At 49.9% G+C, this 16,755-nt stretch overlaps 1 protein-coding gene and 1 long non-coding RNA gene across 5 annotated transcripts in view; one reads left to right on the top strand and one right to left on the bottom strand.

The window, feature by feature from the left end:
* B3GNT2 (UDP-GlcNAc:betaGal beta-1,3-N-acetylglucosaminyltransferase 2) overlaps positions 1-16,755 on the bottom strand; it is a 120,275-nt gene that overhangs the window by 36,671 nt on the left and 66,849 nt on the right. The window lies entirely within an intron of this gene.
* Positions 10,696-15,175, top strand: LOC111097776. Its single transcript, XR_005366130.1, has 3 exons — positions 10,696-11,698; positions 11,987-12,145; positions 14,699-15,175. It is a non-coding gene; the product is annotated as an uncharacterized LOC111097776 (long non-coding RNA).

The following is a 16,755-nucleotide window of genomic DNA, read 5'->3' as shown; positions in this document are numbered from 1 at the left end:
CAGGCACCAATGGAGAGATTTCAGCCAGTGCCAGTGGCCTGTAAGGAAAGCCAGAGGGGAGACAGGTGGCCTCCTGTGAGTGAATTTTACTGCTACAGAGATGCCCAAATCCCCTCAGGTCCCCACTGAAGACAGTCCAGGCAACTGGTGATCTCAGGTGGCCTGGGCTGTCTTCTGGGGAGGGTGGGCTGGACACAGAAGGAAGACTGGTCAGCCTGGCCTAGGGACAACAGAGGGGAAAACTGAGCTAAGAAGGACTTCACCAAAAGTGTGTTACCTGAAATACAAAGATGAGTCATGAAAAGAAAGCAGAAAAAGCAGTGAGATGTGTTACCAGGTTCTCTTTTCTGTTCCACAGGCAGGGAGAAGTTGTGGCCAGCAATGCCAATGGAGGGAGCACAGTCTGCTTGAGCAATCTGCACTCCTCCGCTGCACTTGCAGCCACTGGCAGGGGTTCGGAGGGGAAACCGAAACTGCACAAGTAGGAAAGCCCCTGCAGGAAGCCAGCCGTTGGTCCGGCTTACTGGTTACCAGGGCAACCAGCAGATGCTCTTCTCCCCTGAGAGGGGGTGGAGGCCCAAATATCTCCTGCCCTGTGGTCCAAATAAGAGGACCTCATCTATGACAGCATCAAACAACAGCACTTCCTGTGCATTTCCATCTCACTTAATCCACCTCTTGAGGGAGTCAGATCCAGGGTGATTATACCCATTTGACAGTTGAAGAAACTGGGGCCTTGTGACACTAAGTAACTTGTCTAAATTTACATGACTCAGAAGTAGATCAGATCCAACCTGAGTCTTTTTAAAAAAACTTTTTTAGATTTTATTTATTTATTTGAGAGAGAGAGAGAGCTAGAGCAGGGAGAGGGGCAGAGGGGGAAGCAGACTCCCCACTGAGCAGGGAACCTCAATGTGGGGCTCCATCCCAAGACCTGAGATCATGACCTGAGCTGAAGGCAGACGCCTAGCCAACTGAGCCACCCAGGAGCCCCTCAACCTAGTCTTTAAACCGTAAATCCAGTGTACATCCCCCTCCACAGCCTGTCTGTCAAATCATCGGCATGTGGTCTTGTCAGGGACCGTCACATCTCTGAGTGCATGCAAGCCACGTGAGACACGCCAGGCATGGCTTATTCCCCTCTCCTTCACATCACACATGAGAACTGGCAGTGCACGGGGGTGGGGCTAGCAACAGCCTTGCTGTGTGGTTAGCCAACACTCTGACTAGACTCGAATCCAGCACTTTTCCCATGACACCCAAAGCTGGCTACTTTCCCCTCATCACATCTGGAAAAAATGACTCAGGTGACAGTGGGCTACTCGTGTCACGCTCATATATGGAAGGTGCCACGTTGTTTATGAAGCACTTCAAAGCAGGGCATCTGCTCTGGCTTTCCCCCAGGTCTTTATTAAGTAAAGGTCATGATGTTTGCTGAAATTTGAGTGCAGGGGTGCCTGGCTCACAGGAAAGGTCAAGATAAGGTTGATTTCTGGAGGCCTCTCTACAGATAAGCATGAATCACACCCAGCCCTTTGCTGGATAATAAGACTAAGAAGCTCCAGCTCCTCACTTCCTATCTGGCTTCTGTGAGCTCTGGGTCTGACTGGGCTGCAGAACATGCCAACCACTGAAGAAAGGCAGGAATAGAAAGGTTCAGGCCCAAGAATGATTTCCGGTTTCCTTTGGAATGGCACTTTTTCTGGCTATAAAGAGAAGTTTCTGATCCTAATTCCACAGAAGACCCCCAACTGTTCCTCATTCTCCATGGCTCTGGACCAGATCCAAGGCCCTGATGGGGCCTGAGGCCCCTTGCCTGGTCAGCGCACTAAGATCTGCTCAGGTATTTGGCCTCCTTCTCTGCCCAGAACAAAGAAGTCAGCAACAGCCACAGCGGCCTCTCCAAGGCAGCAGTAAGGGGTATCGCTCCTAAGGCAACCCCTTCCTGCCCGCTCTGTCCCAGCAAGTGCTATTTGTAGAGGTGGTAATGGGTAAGGTTGTAGGAAGCTGGGTTGAAACTTTAATTGGCCTTGATTCACCCATTGCTCCTGCCTTTCTTGAGTGGTTCAAATGTTCTGAGAAGCCCCAGGTAGGTCAGAAAAGTAGCAGCCTTTGGCCTTCTCTGCTAGGAGACTGGCCCTACCAGAAAGGGACAGTCTCACTATCTGTCATTCTGTGGCCAGCAAAGAAGAGAGGGAAGGATTTCCTCCTCTCTCTAGGGAGTAAGCAGGCCTGGGGATTGCTTTTGGTGGGGGCTGAAGTGGCCCGTGGGTACGAGTCACTTCTCCTCTGAGGCAAATGGAAATTACTCTCCTCTGCCTGTTCTCTCTCCTCCCCAGTCAGTGGAGCCTGGCTTCAGGTGGGCTGAGGAGGGGAGGAGGGCCATGTCCTCTTCCTGAGGCCTGGCAGTCACCAAGACACTAGTCTCGTGTGCTACAGAGGCAGAATCACAGCAGGAAGATGAGAAGGTCGGAGTAGAAGAGACTTGGAGAGTTTGTACCAGGCTGTGTCCCAGACACTCTCAGAAAATTTCAGGGAAGGAAACTCTAGGTTGGAGTTTCATTTCATTTTAGAGAGAGGGAGTTTCAACAGAGGCTCCTGGCATATCACAACAGATTCATTCCACAGATGAAAAAAATGAGAGTTGGAGGACCTGAGAGAAAAAGAGAGATGGACAGACAGACTGTGAGCAGTTCCACTGCCCGAGGGGCAGGTACCACGCTCTGATAGTAGCAAGAGCCCGGAAGACCCTGGGATCTTGTGAGCTCTCGAGAGCTGCACCTGCTTAGACATCAGGGAAGGGTGGTATAAATGAGGCCAGAGCAGCGACCTCCTTGTAGCCCATACTCCTTAAAGTCATCAAACAATGATTTAAAAAAAAAAAAAAAAAAGGCCAAAAGTTAATCAGAGGCAACTAATTATGGAAAATAGACTTGAAAAGTGCCAAGAGGAAAGAAACAGGATCCTAGAATGGAATGTTAGTTGTCTCTCCCCACACACACATCCAGAGCTGAATGAGAGGTCAAAAAATAAGATCCCAAGAAGTGTCACCAATACCTCAGTTTGGCACGAGGAGGGCCGAGAGGCTACACAGGCCATCAGGGAAAAGCCATAGAGAAATCCTGGAGAGAAGGAGTCCCTGGGCCCGTTGGGGTCCTGTGATAGAATGTCCTTTCACCTCCTGGTACAGGGAGGGTTCCTTTCACACAGGAGATTGATTTCTTGCTTTCTGGAGATAAAGGGGGGCAAGTCTGAGCATTCTTCTTGCACTGGCTGTTTCTTAAGTAACTTTAATTCAAAATAATCAATATGCCAAAAGTGGCACATTTGGGGATGGCCTGCCCCAGAACCCCATCAAGGAAACCAGCTGGGGCAGGAAGAGCAGCTGGACCTGCCTTTGAGCCAAATAGCCAAGGAACCAAAGAACCAAAGGTTGTGTGGCCAAACGCTAGCCATCTGCCCAGCATTGTGTGGAGACAGAGTCCAGAGTTTTGGTCCACTAGCTTAAGTCTTGTTCTGGAGGCAGTGCCCACACCCCATAGGACAACACCAAAACCTCCCTTAAGGAAGTCCTTCCTCCATAATCCAGGGCACATGAAGAAGTCCCAAGAAAGAGGACGCCCAGGGAAGATGAGCCACGAACAAGAATTACAAAGTCTATAAGTATAAGCAAGACTAGGAACACTAAGGTAGTTTTTAGACCCTAAAATAAGAAGAATTTACATTTGAGGAACTAGAGATAATAGACAATCTCAAAAAGATTTTTTTTAATTTTTTTTAATTTTTATTTATTTATGATAGTCACACAGAGAGAGCGAGAGAGAGAGACAGAGACATAGGCAGAGGGAGAAGCAGGCTCCATGCACCGGGAGCCCGACGTGGGACTCGATCCCGGGTCTCCAGGATCGCGCCCTGGGCCAAAGGCAGGTGCCAAACCGCTGTGCCACCCAGGGATCCCTCAAAAAGATTTTAAATTAAAATGTCTGTCAAACTCAAGAGAACTAAATGAATGAATAGCCACCATAAATAAGAACAGGTAATTATGAAATAAAAACAGGCAGATATTTCACAAAGTAGAAATATCAGAAACAAATAATGTAGTTATTAACTGGACAAAGCTCTATTTGTGTTTTACAGGTGTATGAGTGTTTTCTTATCCTCAAGCATTGACATGTACATTCTCAGAAAAAAGTTTGGAAGAATATACATCAAGTTGTGAATAGAAATTAACTCTGAGAATGGGTAGGGGTATGTCTTTCCGTCTTTTTGGACTATCTGCATCGCCTACCTATTTTATATATATATATATATATATATATATATATATATATATATATAGTGAATATGTAATGTTTCTATCAAAAGAAAAATCAACAAAAGACACATTTTAATTTAACTTAATTTTTAATTTTTTTAAAAGATTTATTTATTTTAGAGGGAGAGTGCAAGAGCAGGGAGAGGAGCAGAGGGAGAGGGAGAGAGACACTCTCAAGCAGACCTCCCCACTGAGCACAGAGCCTGATGTGGGGCTTGACCCCATGATCCTGAGATCATTACCTGAGCTGAAATCAAGAGTCAGGCACTCAACCAACTGAGGTACCCAGGCACCCCGACACATTTTAATTTTAAAATGATGGGGGTGTTGCAGAGCTTCTGGTTCAGCCTACGTCACTAAGTATAAAATAATCATGAATTAAACCATGAGAAATTAATAAAATTTTATCACCTGAAAATAGTTAAATCTGGGGCAAATGTTTAGAATATATTTGGGATAGGCTGCCTTTATACAGGCTAAATGTCATACCCAAAATAATTCACTTCAAAGATAGTATAATATTGTGATTTATAACAAGAAATACATCCAGTTGAATAGCAGAGGGTTAGGGGCACCAACATCCACACAGTAGAAAATCCATACACCTTTTGTCTCCCTCAGTGTGGATCCCTGGTGATCTGGGAGATAGGATTTGAATATTTCACCAAAAACTTTACTAATAGCCTACCATTGACACAAATCCTTGCCAATAACATAAACAGTTGATTAACACTTATTTTGTATGTTATACGTATTAAATAAATGTATCATATACTATATTCTTATAATAAAGTAGGCTAGAGAAAAGGAAATGCCATTAAGAAGTCGTAAGGAAGAGAAAATACATTTTCAGCACGGTACTGTATTCATTGAAAAAAATCAAAAAATCAAAAAAAAAAAAAAAAAAGAAAGAAAAAAATCCATTAGTGGGCCTGTGCAGTTCAAACTTGTGTTGTTCAGGGGTCAACTGTGGTGGTTTTGATCAAAAGTCACAGAGGCAGGTGCCTCCAAGCACTGACTGGGGCTCAACCTGCCTCTCTCTCTCTCTTTTTTTTTTTAATATTTTATTTATTTATTCATGAGAGACACAGAGAGAGGCAGAGACACAGGCAGAGGGAGAAGCAGGCTCCATGCAGGGAGCCGGATGCGGGCCTCGATCCCGGGGTCTCCAGGATCACGCCCTGGACTGAAGGCGGCGCTAAACCGCTGAGCCACCTGGGCTGCCCCTCAACCTGCCTCTCACATGGGTATCTTGTAGATGAGGAGAAACAAAAGTTATTTATTTAGTGATGACTAATGAGCAACATCAGATAAGGCCACTAGTAATAAGTCAAGATGGTTTAAAGAACATAACCTAAACAAATGCTTTCCAACCCAGTGTAATGTGCTTTTCCCTGGACACAGCGTCCTAGGGGATGAGTCACAAATACAGTGTGACAGAAAAATCTTCTACTCCAGGCCCCTGCCCGTGGTTCCCTCCTTCCCCTGGCAGGACTCTGGCATCGCATCTATAGCACCTCAGCTGACAGCCGTTCTCCCCTTCTCTTTGGTGCCATTCTCCTCTTTGCTTCAGTGGGACCAGCAGAGGGCTTTGCTATGATGCCGACCCTGCCGTCACCCAGAACGACGTTGTTAACTCCATCCGTCACTGGGGTAGTGGTCATTAGCAGCACTGCTCCCGGGTTTTTGTGGCTGTCACTGCTGCCCAGTGAGGACATCACCACATATTCTGACCCCATACTGTGCCCTTAGACCCTTCCTGAAGACACTGGACTTCCTCTATCGGAAACCATCGTGATATTTTGATTTTATTAGGAAGCAACCCTTGGCTGCCATTTGCTGTAAAGATTTGTCTCTAGAATGTGCTTCCTTGGGTGTAGCCAAGCACAGCCCACACAGCTCTCTGGCCACCCTTGGGTGAGCTGTTCCTCTTAAGCAGTATTCACAGCTTGTTTCTATGGCTCCAAAAGGAACAGTCCTGCTCTTCCATTTTCTGAAGGCTTCCTTGCTTCCTCCACCCAGAGCTGGGTCACAACTTCTCAGCCGTCAACCACCATCAACCATCCAGGGGAATATTAAAAAAATTCCTTTCCACCATTTCAAACCACAGCCTTCTATTTTTATTTTTTTTTAAAGATTTTATTTATTCATCTGAGAGTGAGAGAGAGCTAGCAGGAGCAGGGAGGAGGGGAAGAAGGAGAAGCAGACTCCCTGCTGAGCGGGGAGCCAACGTGGGGCTTGATCCCAGAACCCCAGGATCATGACCTGAGCAGAAGGCAGACGCTTAACTGACTGAGCCACCCAGGTGGCCCGAACCACAGCCTTCTAAATTGAAGTGAACTTTTTGCCCATCAGGCACATGTTAAGGTGTCAAAGTCACCCTTGTCTTTCTTTTTTTCCCCCTAGAGATGTAAACCTGCTCTCCTAGGGTCCAGCAGTTAATCCTTAAAATTCTTTTCATTTCTCCTGGCAGTCCTAGCACATTCTCATGCAAAGCAGATACACAAAATCCCATTTGGGTATGCCAACACACATCCCTTCCCTTGCGTATAGCTGTGGTCCCAGGAGCCTCTGCCACGTGATTGTGACTTGTCACACATGCCCTACCCTCAGCAGTCCAATGCTGACCTGCTCCAAAATGGTCCACTCCAGTCACGGGCCACCTGTTGTCTCCTATTCACAGCAGATGCTGTTTAACGACCAAAGCCAATCCAACCCTCAGGTGTTTAAACGAAAACAAGAAGGCTTTCCCTCCACATTTGCACTAGTTTAGATTTGCTGGGAAAAAGAGCATCTTAAAGAAAACATCAGGGATCCCTGGGTGGCGCAGCGGTTTGGCACCTGCCTTTGGCCCAGGGCGCGATCCTGGAGACCCGGAATCGAATCCCACATTGGGCTCCCGGTGCATGGAGCCTGCTTCTCCCTCTGCCTGTGTCTCTGCCTCTCTCTCTCTCTCTCTCTGTCTCTCTCTCTCTCTGTGTCTATCATAAATTAAAAAAAAAAAAAAGAAAACATCAGTGTTCACTGAGCATCTTTATGAACAGTGCACTAGGACAGACACAGACAAGGATTCGAAGATGGATAGTCCAGGCTTGTTCATGGAAGAAGTTTAGTCTGGAAAATAGGAGAGTCACATACTGGGGCGCCTGGGTCGTTGAGCGTAAATCTCTTGATTTTGGCTCAGGTCACGATCTCAGGGTTATGTGATCGAGCCCTGTGTTGGGCTCTGTGCTCAGCATGGAGTCTGTTGGAGATTCTCTCTCCCTCCCCCTCTGCCCCTCACTCACTCCACTCTTGTGCTCTCCCAAATAAATAAATAAATAAATTATATTAAAAAAAAAAAAGAAGAGTCACTATACTTTGCTGTTTGCTTGTCACTGTCTCAGTTCACATACCCTGTCCCAGTGTAATTAGTATCTATATTGCTTTCCACTCTTCAGAATGTCTCGGTTTGGAGGCTAAGAATTATACAGTCACCCTAGAGAGAAGATCTATTCACATGAAAAGAGAACTCAGAGGGACACCTGGGTGGCCCAGCAGTTGAGCATCTGCCTTCGGCTCAAGGCGTGATCCCAGGGTCCTGGGATCGAGTCCCACATCAGGCTCCCTGTGTCTGTCTGTGTCTCTATCCCTCTCTCTGTGTCTCTCATGAATAAATCAATAAAATCTTAAAAAAAAAAAGAGAGAGAGAGAGAACTTAGAAATGCAGGGTGGGACACACTATCAGGTGCAGGGTAAAGGGCTGTCACAATGCTTTTTAGAGAGGAGACAGAGGCGCCAAGTGTTTAAGTAGCTTCTGGGACCATGAGGCCTGTTGGGCATCGCTGGGACCAGTCTCCAAGGCTACTTCCTTAGCAGCCCCTCCACACACGTGCCTTCCCAGTGGAGAAAATGAGGCTTCCAGAGAATGGCAGGGAGGGGAGACACATGGGGGTAGACACCCCAGGAGAGTCTGCTTTCATTGCTTGGAAAGACAAATAAAAGGTTTTCAAATATTTTTAAGGGAGCACTAGAGAGAGTGATGGACAAAGCTATGAGGACTACTTGTCCTGGACACACACTACAGGGTCCAGATGCTGCGTGAGAAGTTGCTTCGGGTCTTCGTGTACGGGAGAGAGACTGAGGGGGGCCATACGGGTCTATCTGACTGCCCTGCAGAGGCCCAAGGAGACTATTTGGTGTGTGTGGAGACGCCTCCGGCCTGCCCCGGGCCTGCCCCTGCTCTGCTCCAGCCTGCCCAGGTCTCACGGGCAGAGGCAGGTACCAGCATCTGCCTTTGGCGTCAGTGGGGGCTGAGGGGACACTTGGCCTGGGTGCCTCTATTCAGTTCAGTTATTTACCCATCATGTGGTTAACCCCACTCACATCATGACGTGTCCCCCAAGCACCCCACTGATTATGGGGCTTTCCTGTGTGTTCTCTGTCTAATTCAAGTGGCTTCTGGAAGCCTTGCGGGGGGGAAGGGGCAGCACCAAACTCAGAGGCCCGGAGCCTTCCCCTGTGGTGGGGACAGGCAGGGAATCCCCACAGGCCGGCCAGCAACCCCCCAGTCACTGACACCCTTCTGCGACTTGTCAAAGAAGAATTTTCAGAAACGTCAAAAACGTGGCACGACATGGGTGAACACTGAGGATACTATGCTAAGGGAAGTAAGCCAGCCACCAAAGGACAAATACTATATGATTCCACTACCGTGATATATTTAAAATAGTCAAATTCCTAGAAGTAAGGAGTAAGCTGGTGGCTGCCAAGGGCTGGGGGTGGGGGTGCGGTTGTTTAATGGGTATCAAAGTTTCTGTTCTGCAAGATGAAAAAGTTCTGTCTTACGGCAATGTAAATATTCTTACAACTACTGAAATGTACGTTTAAAAAATGCTTAAGATGGTATATTTTATGGGGTTTTTTTTGTTTGTTTTATACCAGAGCCATACACACAGACGTGATTCTGTAGGGATGGTACAAGGGAGTTTTTTGGCATGATCAAGCTGTTCTGTGGCCTCGTTGTAGTGGTTGCACAATTTCTAAATGGGTAAAGTCCATGGAACTGTAACATGAAGTGTCCATTTTGCCTTATGTCAATTTTTTAATTAAAAATTTTAAAACATAGTTTTCTTACAAATGTAGACTAAACGTGTATCAAAAGCGAATTTAATTAATTAATGAGATAATCAACAGGATGGTAAGGCTGGTTCAAAAAAGTATAGAACAGGGGCACCTGGGTGGCTCAGTCAGCTAAGTGTCCCTCAGCTTAGGTCCTGATCCTGGGACCCAGCCCTGCTTCAGGATGTCAGGATGTCAGGATGTCGGGGTGTCGGGGTGTCAGGCTCTCTGCTCAGTGGGGAGCCTGCTTCTCCCTCTCCCTCTGCTGCTCCCCCTGCTTGTGCTTAATCTCTCCCTCTCCCAGTCAAATAAATAAAATCTTAAAAAAAAAAAGTACAGAAGATATTTAAGTCTTTCTAATAACTGAAAGAGCATTGAAATAGTTTGTGAAGCTACATCATAAAACCTTAGCCTTGGGTTTTATTTATGCAAAAATTTATTTATGCAAACATTTTTATTTGCATCACTCTATGACAATCCTGTGTGGCTATCGGTTTTCTATGCTTTCCTTATAAAGTTGTAAAATACCCTAATTAATAGTAACTAGACAAAGGTTCACATCCCTAGAAAATCAGATCATCCCCCACAGGCAGGACTGTCGCGGGACAATGCCCCAGCCCAGCAGGACTCAGGGGCTTGCAGGAATCCCCTTGTCCCATTTCCAAATCTTGGACAACTTTTCCTAACCGTCCAGATGAAAGGAAACAAGAGAATGTGAGGCCCAGAGCTGTGCCAGGCGGAAACAGTGAGCGGCGCTATCAAAGAAGCGATGCCCCCGGGGACGCCCTGCTGTCCGGAGGAGGCCAGCGGGTGCTCGTCCTCGTAGGGGATCAGCAGTTTCCAGGAACCTAGGCATTTAGAGAAAGGACCGTAGGAACGAAACCGGGAAGGGGTTCCCGGCTCCACAAGCCACCCAGATCCTTCTCAGACCCATCAGGCCCATCCTTGCCCCAGGATTCTGGACTCACAGCAGTGTGGGGCCTGGATCTGTCCCTCCACGTTTCACAGACACTATTCCGACCTCTATGACTTCAGGTGGCTCCCTCTGCCTTTCTTTTCCAGGCACTGGAAATGGAACACCCATGGGTGGATCTGCTCGGAGGGGAACCCCAGGGAAAGCCCAGAGCAGACTTAGAAGTGGATCTGGCCTGCTCTGGAGATCTCCTGCGAATGGGAGGGGTCTGGCCAGCCCCCCCGAGGCTGACGTCAGGTGCAGGGGGACCCCTGAGACTGCCCCCCTCACCCCCCCACCCCGATCCAAGGCCCCTGGGCTTCATCTGTGGGGAAGGGAGGGAGCAAAGCTGCTCAGCAGGAAGGGGAATGCAGAAAATGTGGGGGGGGAGGGGGGCAGCTGGAGCACCTGAACAAAAGGCCCTGATAAATCCGGAATGGAGAGGAATGGAGAGCCTAGGCCGGGGTCCCTCCAAGGCAGCCAGAGGCCTTGTTTACACCCTGGTCGCCCCGGGGCCGCTGAATTCTTCACCTCCCTGCGATGGTGACTGGTGACGGGAGAGAGGTGACCCCCGCGTCTGTGCCAGCCTCCCCCCCCCCTTAATAATTCAGGGCTGTTGACCCAGCGGGCCGCAGGCCTGGGCTGGGCCCGGAGCCAGGGCCTGTGGTTCCGCTGTCCCTCGCCGCCTCCCGCACCAACTCCCAGGGTCTGACTCCCCCCACGGAACCTTCGGGACCCTCAGGCGGGCACTAAGGCCTCCAGCCTGTCAGCCCTTCCCGCCCGGCTGCCCCCGGCCACGGCTCTGGTCTGTTGTCTGGCGGCCCTCAGGCCCCCCCCTCGCTGGATGCAGCTCCAGGAAGGGACGTTCTCATGACCCCGCCAGCCCCCTCCTCTTCGGGGCTCCCCTCCACCTCCCCCCTCTGCATTCCCCGGCCTGAGCTCCCTGCCAGTGGGGGGACCTGCAAGGCAGGGGCGGGACCACCCCTCGAGTCCCTGCAGAGCCCAGGCTCTGCTCTGCATCAGGAAAGGCGGGGCGGGGGCGAAGGTGCTGCGGCCTGACAGTGTGGACGCCAGAGGGATCCCGTGGCACCTCGGTCCCTCTGGGGAGGGCAAAAGAAGGGCCAGGTTCCTGGCAGCCCGCGAAGGGCCGCCCGGGGAAGGTAGCCGCTGAGACCGTCTCCACCCCGGCCCCTGGCCCCGGCCGCGGAGGGGACAGTGGCTGCCCCGGGTCTGGGCCTCCTGCCACGCTCCACACTGGGGACAGAGGTGCTGGAGCTGAAACAAAGCTGTTGCCGTGGCAGCAACAAAAACAAGCAGCTCACGTGGAGCAGGTAAGCCCACGCGCCAGCAGGGTCCTGGCAGGCGGGGTGCAGGCCGCAGAGCAATCAGGAGAGGCTCGGGCCACAGGCCGGGGACCCCCGGGAATGCAGGACACAGGGGTTCCCGGGGTCTCCCCCGCCTCGGGCAGCAGGAGCCAGCTCAGAGGGACCACAGTCTCCCTGTGCCTCTTCTGCGCGAAACTGGGCCCTGCTGACTTTGGCACCAGACCGAGCCTCCTGGGTGGGAGGCAGGGAAAATACCTCTTACATAACTCAGTTTACGGTTTGACTTTTTGAAAGCCACAGCGTGCCACCAATTCGGGAGAGGACTTTATCTGAGGCTGCTCCACGGTTGGTCTCCTCATCACTGGGCCTCCTTCCCACCAGAGAGGTTCCCCTCTGCTGAGCAGCTGGGGCCAGGCCTGGGCCCGACCTTCACATCCTCACCAGCCTCCGGAGGTGGGAATCCGAGCCTGAGGCTATGGGGGGGCTCCAAGGTTAAGCGACAACTTCTAAATGATCTCCCTCCACCTTGGGTTTCTGCTGATCAGGTTCTGGAGCCCAAATGTAGGTTTATCATATTTCCCTGTTAGAGGTCATCTTGAAGCCTACCCCAAAAGAGAAAGAAAGTAGACTGGTGGTTGGCTAGGGCTGGAGGAGGCCTGGAGGTTTCAGGGTCTAAGGGGTACAGCGTTTCTTTTTTGGACGAAAATATTCTAAAATTCATTGGGAAGATGGCTGTATGACTCTGAATATACTAAAAACCACTGAACAGCATGCTTTTTTTTTAAAGTTTTTATTTGCTTATTAAAGTCATCTATACCCAACACGGGGCTCAAATTCATGACCCCAAGATCAAGAGTCACATGCTCTTCCAACCAAGCCAGCCAGGCCCCCCTCTATTGTATACTTTAGATGGGTGAATTTAGATCGATGTGACTTACATTTCAATAAAGCTGTTACAAAATAAATAATTTTGACAGATTTGGGCTCACAAGATGATCTGCCATTTGGGGTACGGGCTCTGCATCTGCTCTCAAGCCAGCTGTCCCTCTGACCAACACATCCTCCTCCTTATATGTATCTTATTTTGTTTTGTTTTGTTTATTTTTTTTAAGATTTATTTATTTATTTGAGAGAGGGAGAGAAAAAGAGTTGCATGTGAGTGGGGGCAGGGCCAGGGGGAGAGACACAGGGCTCAATCACAGGACCCATGAGATGATGACCTGAGCCAAAATCACACACTGGATGGTTAACCAACTGAGCCACCAGCCTCCTTGGATGCATTTTTTTAAAAGATTATTTACTTATTTACCTATTTGAGAGAGAGAGCATGAGCAAGGGGCTGCAGAGGGAGAGACAGAAGCAGGCTCCCCGCTGAGCAGGGAGCCCATTGTGGGTTTGGTGGGGTTTGATCCCAGGCTTGGGATCATGACCTGAGCAGAAAGCAGATGCTTAACCAGTTCAGCCACCCAGGTGCCCCCCCCACCCCGCCCAGATACATTTTAAAATCTCCTGGTATAAAGGTTTGCTGTCATCCACCCTCACCCTCTGTTACTTGTCCCGATTCCTGGCAGTCACACTAGCCTCCGGCAGCAGGGCCCCACAGAGCTCTGTCTCATGCTCTTATGTCCACTCACGTGGAAAAGATCACAAGGGCCCAAATGGCATCTCACCTACTGCTCTGCCTGTGAGAGTGGAAGAGGAATGAGCTATCCTGGATTGTTAAGAATGTGGCAGGAAATCAGCAGAGGTATGGGGGGGGGGGGGTGATGAAACTGTGGAAGACCACCTTGCATCCTAACCCACACTTGGCCACCCAGAGCTATGGGCTTGCATTGGGCTGGTGATAAAATGAGGCCTTCATTTCCTTAGAGAAGTCAACAGAAGATCTCTCAAAACTGCCTGTCTTCCTACCTCAGCGTGGGTGCCAAGGCCTTTGGTGGTCCCTCTAAAGGTCAGTGAGCCCTGAGACATTGATTCCCTTTGCTCTGTGGGGCCTGGAATGACCACAGCTCTTGGGCTGGTAACCTTGGGCTATTTGCAACCTGGCTCAGGGTTCCAGGTTTCTCTCAGTTTACCCAAGTAAGCCAAGAGGTAAAAACAGTTGGCACCCAGCTCTTGTTTTGGTTCAGGTCATGATCTCATGGGTTGAGAGATTGAGCTCTGCTGAGCAGGGAATCAGCTTGAAGATTATCCCTCTGCCCCTCCTCCTCTCATCCCTGCCCCCTCTAAGAAATAAATAAATCTTAAAAAAAAAAAAAAATAGGATGCTTGGGTGACTCAGTGGTTGAGCCTTTGGCTCAGGTCGTGGTCCTGGGGTCCTGGGATCGAGTCCCACATTGGACTCCTCACAGGGAGCCTGCTTCTCCCTCTGCCTGTGTCTCTGCCTCTCTCTGTGTGTCTCTCATGAATAAATAAAATCTTAAAAAAAAAAAAAAAGAGAGAGAGAGAGAGAGAGAAAGAAAGAAAAGAGAAGAAAGTAGCTGGGTGAAATCACTGCCTTGACCAGTGGTTCTCAAAGGGTAGTCCCAGAACCAGCAGCATCAGAATCTCATGGGAACCTATTAGAAATGCAAATGCTTGGGCCACCCCAGATCTGCTGAATTGGAAACTCCAGGGATGGGGCCCAACAATCTGTGTTTTAAGCCATCGAGGGGAGTCTGATGTACCTTAAAGTTTGAGAGCCATGGCATAGATCCCGAGGTCCCTGAGGTATAGGGATATTTGCCTTGTTCTAATGGGTATCCTCAGCTTTTAGCTGTGTCTGCCTGTTATATGGGAGGAAATAATGAAAATTTTATTGAATAAATGAATGAATAAATGAATGGTTTAGTTCCACTGCCATTAATTGCTTCTCTCCAAGCAGATGCCAACCAGGACATTTGCAAGCTGATAAAAAGGGAAGAGTGTGGGTATATCTGATCGTTCACTTCAGCTTCTAGTTGGCTCAGTTCGGTGTCTGAATTATTAAGCAGGACTTAACAGCGCATTTACGTTTTCTTTTTACAGATGAGGACTTGACTCCGATAATTCTTCCCTAATCCCCAGAAACAAAAGCATTTTCCACTTGATTTCCAACTCAGGCTCTCCCCCTACACTCTTCTGGCTCTGGAAGGAAAGGAAAAGGAGGAGGCAGCTGGAAGGATGTTTCTGCATTTTCAAGTTAGAATGTGCCCAAACTGGGACGCCGGGGTGGCTCAGCAGTTGAGCGTCTGCCTTGGCTCAGGGCATGATCCTGGGTCCAGGGGATGGGGGGATCGAGTCCCACATGGGGCTCCCTGCAGGAAGCCCACTTCTCCCTCTGCCTGTGTCTCTGTCTCTCTCTGTGTGTCTCTCATGAATAAACAAATAAATCTTTTAAAAAATAAAATAAAATAAAAATAAATGTGCCCAAATGATTATACATCTGGCTCCTAGGAGAACCAAGACATAGGGGCCAAGCATTTCTTTTTTTTTTTTTTAAGATTTTATTCATTTATTCATGAGAGACACACACAGAGAGAGAGAGAGAGGCAGAGACACAGGCAGAGAGAGAAGCAGGCTCCATCCAAGGAGCCCGAGTGGGACTCGATCCCGGGACCCCAGGATCACGCCCTGGGCCGAAGGCCGGTGCCAAACCGCTGAGCCACCCGGGGATCCCCCAAGGGCCGAGCATTTCTTAGAAACCCCTGGGGATGGGCAGGCACAGAAGAAGGAATAGCCCCGCTTCCCGGTTCCAGCCAGGCGGCACCTCCTCTCATCTGATCCCGAGTCACAGGCCAACTTCCTGATTCACGGCTGCTGCTACCTCCCTTGAATGGCATTTCTTGGGCTCGACCCAAAGCTGGTATTTCTTGGGCTGGCATTTAAAGTTTGAGAGCCATGGCATAGATCTCAAGGTGGCATTTCTTGGGCTCGATCTCCCCAAACCACCCCCTGTGTCCCCCAAGCCTTGCTCCTGTGACCACACACGGCCCAGCAGCAGAGGGCAGGGGCAGCGCCAGGACTGGGGTGACATCCGCTGCCCGAGTTCCACCTGCCACCGGGGCCCACCCTCCACTGACAGGCGCTGGCTGCCCCCCGGGCCCTTCCCCCCACCCGACACCCAGCACCTTCTCTCAGTGTCTTCTCTGTGTTTTAGAGGGGGGGCCTCTGGAGCAGTGGTAGAAAGACCAGGCTGAGAAGTGCCCCCGGCCCTTGTCTGGGGCTGTAGGCTCATCACGAGACATAAAGTGTCCCCCTTCCTCCTCATGGATGACCAGGGCTTAATCCTGGGGGTTTAGGTGTCCCCGGCTCAGAAACATGAGCCTTTATTATCTTCATCAAGTAGGTAAAGGGCTGGGGGGAGGGGAGCTGCCTCAGATGCAGGATCACAAGGGGCTTCCTTCCCAGGCCCCATGAGCTATGGGGATCTGCCTCCCAGGAGTGGAGGTGCTGAGGGTGAGAGGCAGGGGCACCAGGGTGGTGGCCCCCCAAAGCTGTGTCCTAGCTTAGTCTGAAAGAGGAGGAGTCACGCTGAGGAGCCATCAGGGCAGTGGGGAGAAGAGCGCACACAGCGCCTAGGGACGGCTCTTCCCAAGCCTCTGGGGCCTGGGCACCCACAGGCCGTGGGGTGCAGGGTGAGGACGGAGAAGAAGGACGGGACCCTACCAAACCACAGGGACTCCCTCCTTCCAATCCCAGAGCAAGGGATGCTTTGTCACTCCTCACACTTGGGGAGATCTTGAACAAAATTGCCCTTGACTGTAAGCTCCTAGAGACAGGGGACAGGCCTGCGCCTTGATCTCCCTGCCCCAGCGCTCAGCAGTGACAGGCACAGGGCAGACGAAGGCTCGCCCGGGAATGCCACCATCTCTGCCTGTTCATGTTCTTTCTCCTGCTCCTCCTCCTCCCGCCACCCTCCTCCTCTTTCTCCTCCTTCTTCCCTCCTTCTTCTTTTCCTTCTTCCTATTCCTCTCCTTCCATTTCTTCTAAAAAGTAACTTTTTCAGGTGTCATTCACACACAATGAAATGGACCTTTTTTTAGTGTAACGGTTCTGTTAAGTGCATATGGAATCACGTGACCCCATCGCAATCAAGTTACAGA

Source organism: Canis lupus, chromosome 10 (assembly GCF_011100685.1).
Source record: "Canis lupus familiaris isolate Mischka breed German Shepherd chromosome 10, alternate assembly UU_Cfam_GSD_1.0, whole genome shotgun sequence".
NCBI classification, from domain to species: Eukaryota; Metazoa; Chordata; class Mammalia; order Carnivora; family Canidae; genus Canis; species Canis lupus.
The sequence above is the reverse complement of the archived record's forward strand: the minus strand, read 5'-3'. Positions and strand labels throughout refer to the sequence as shown.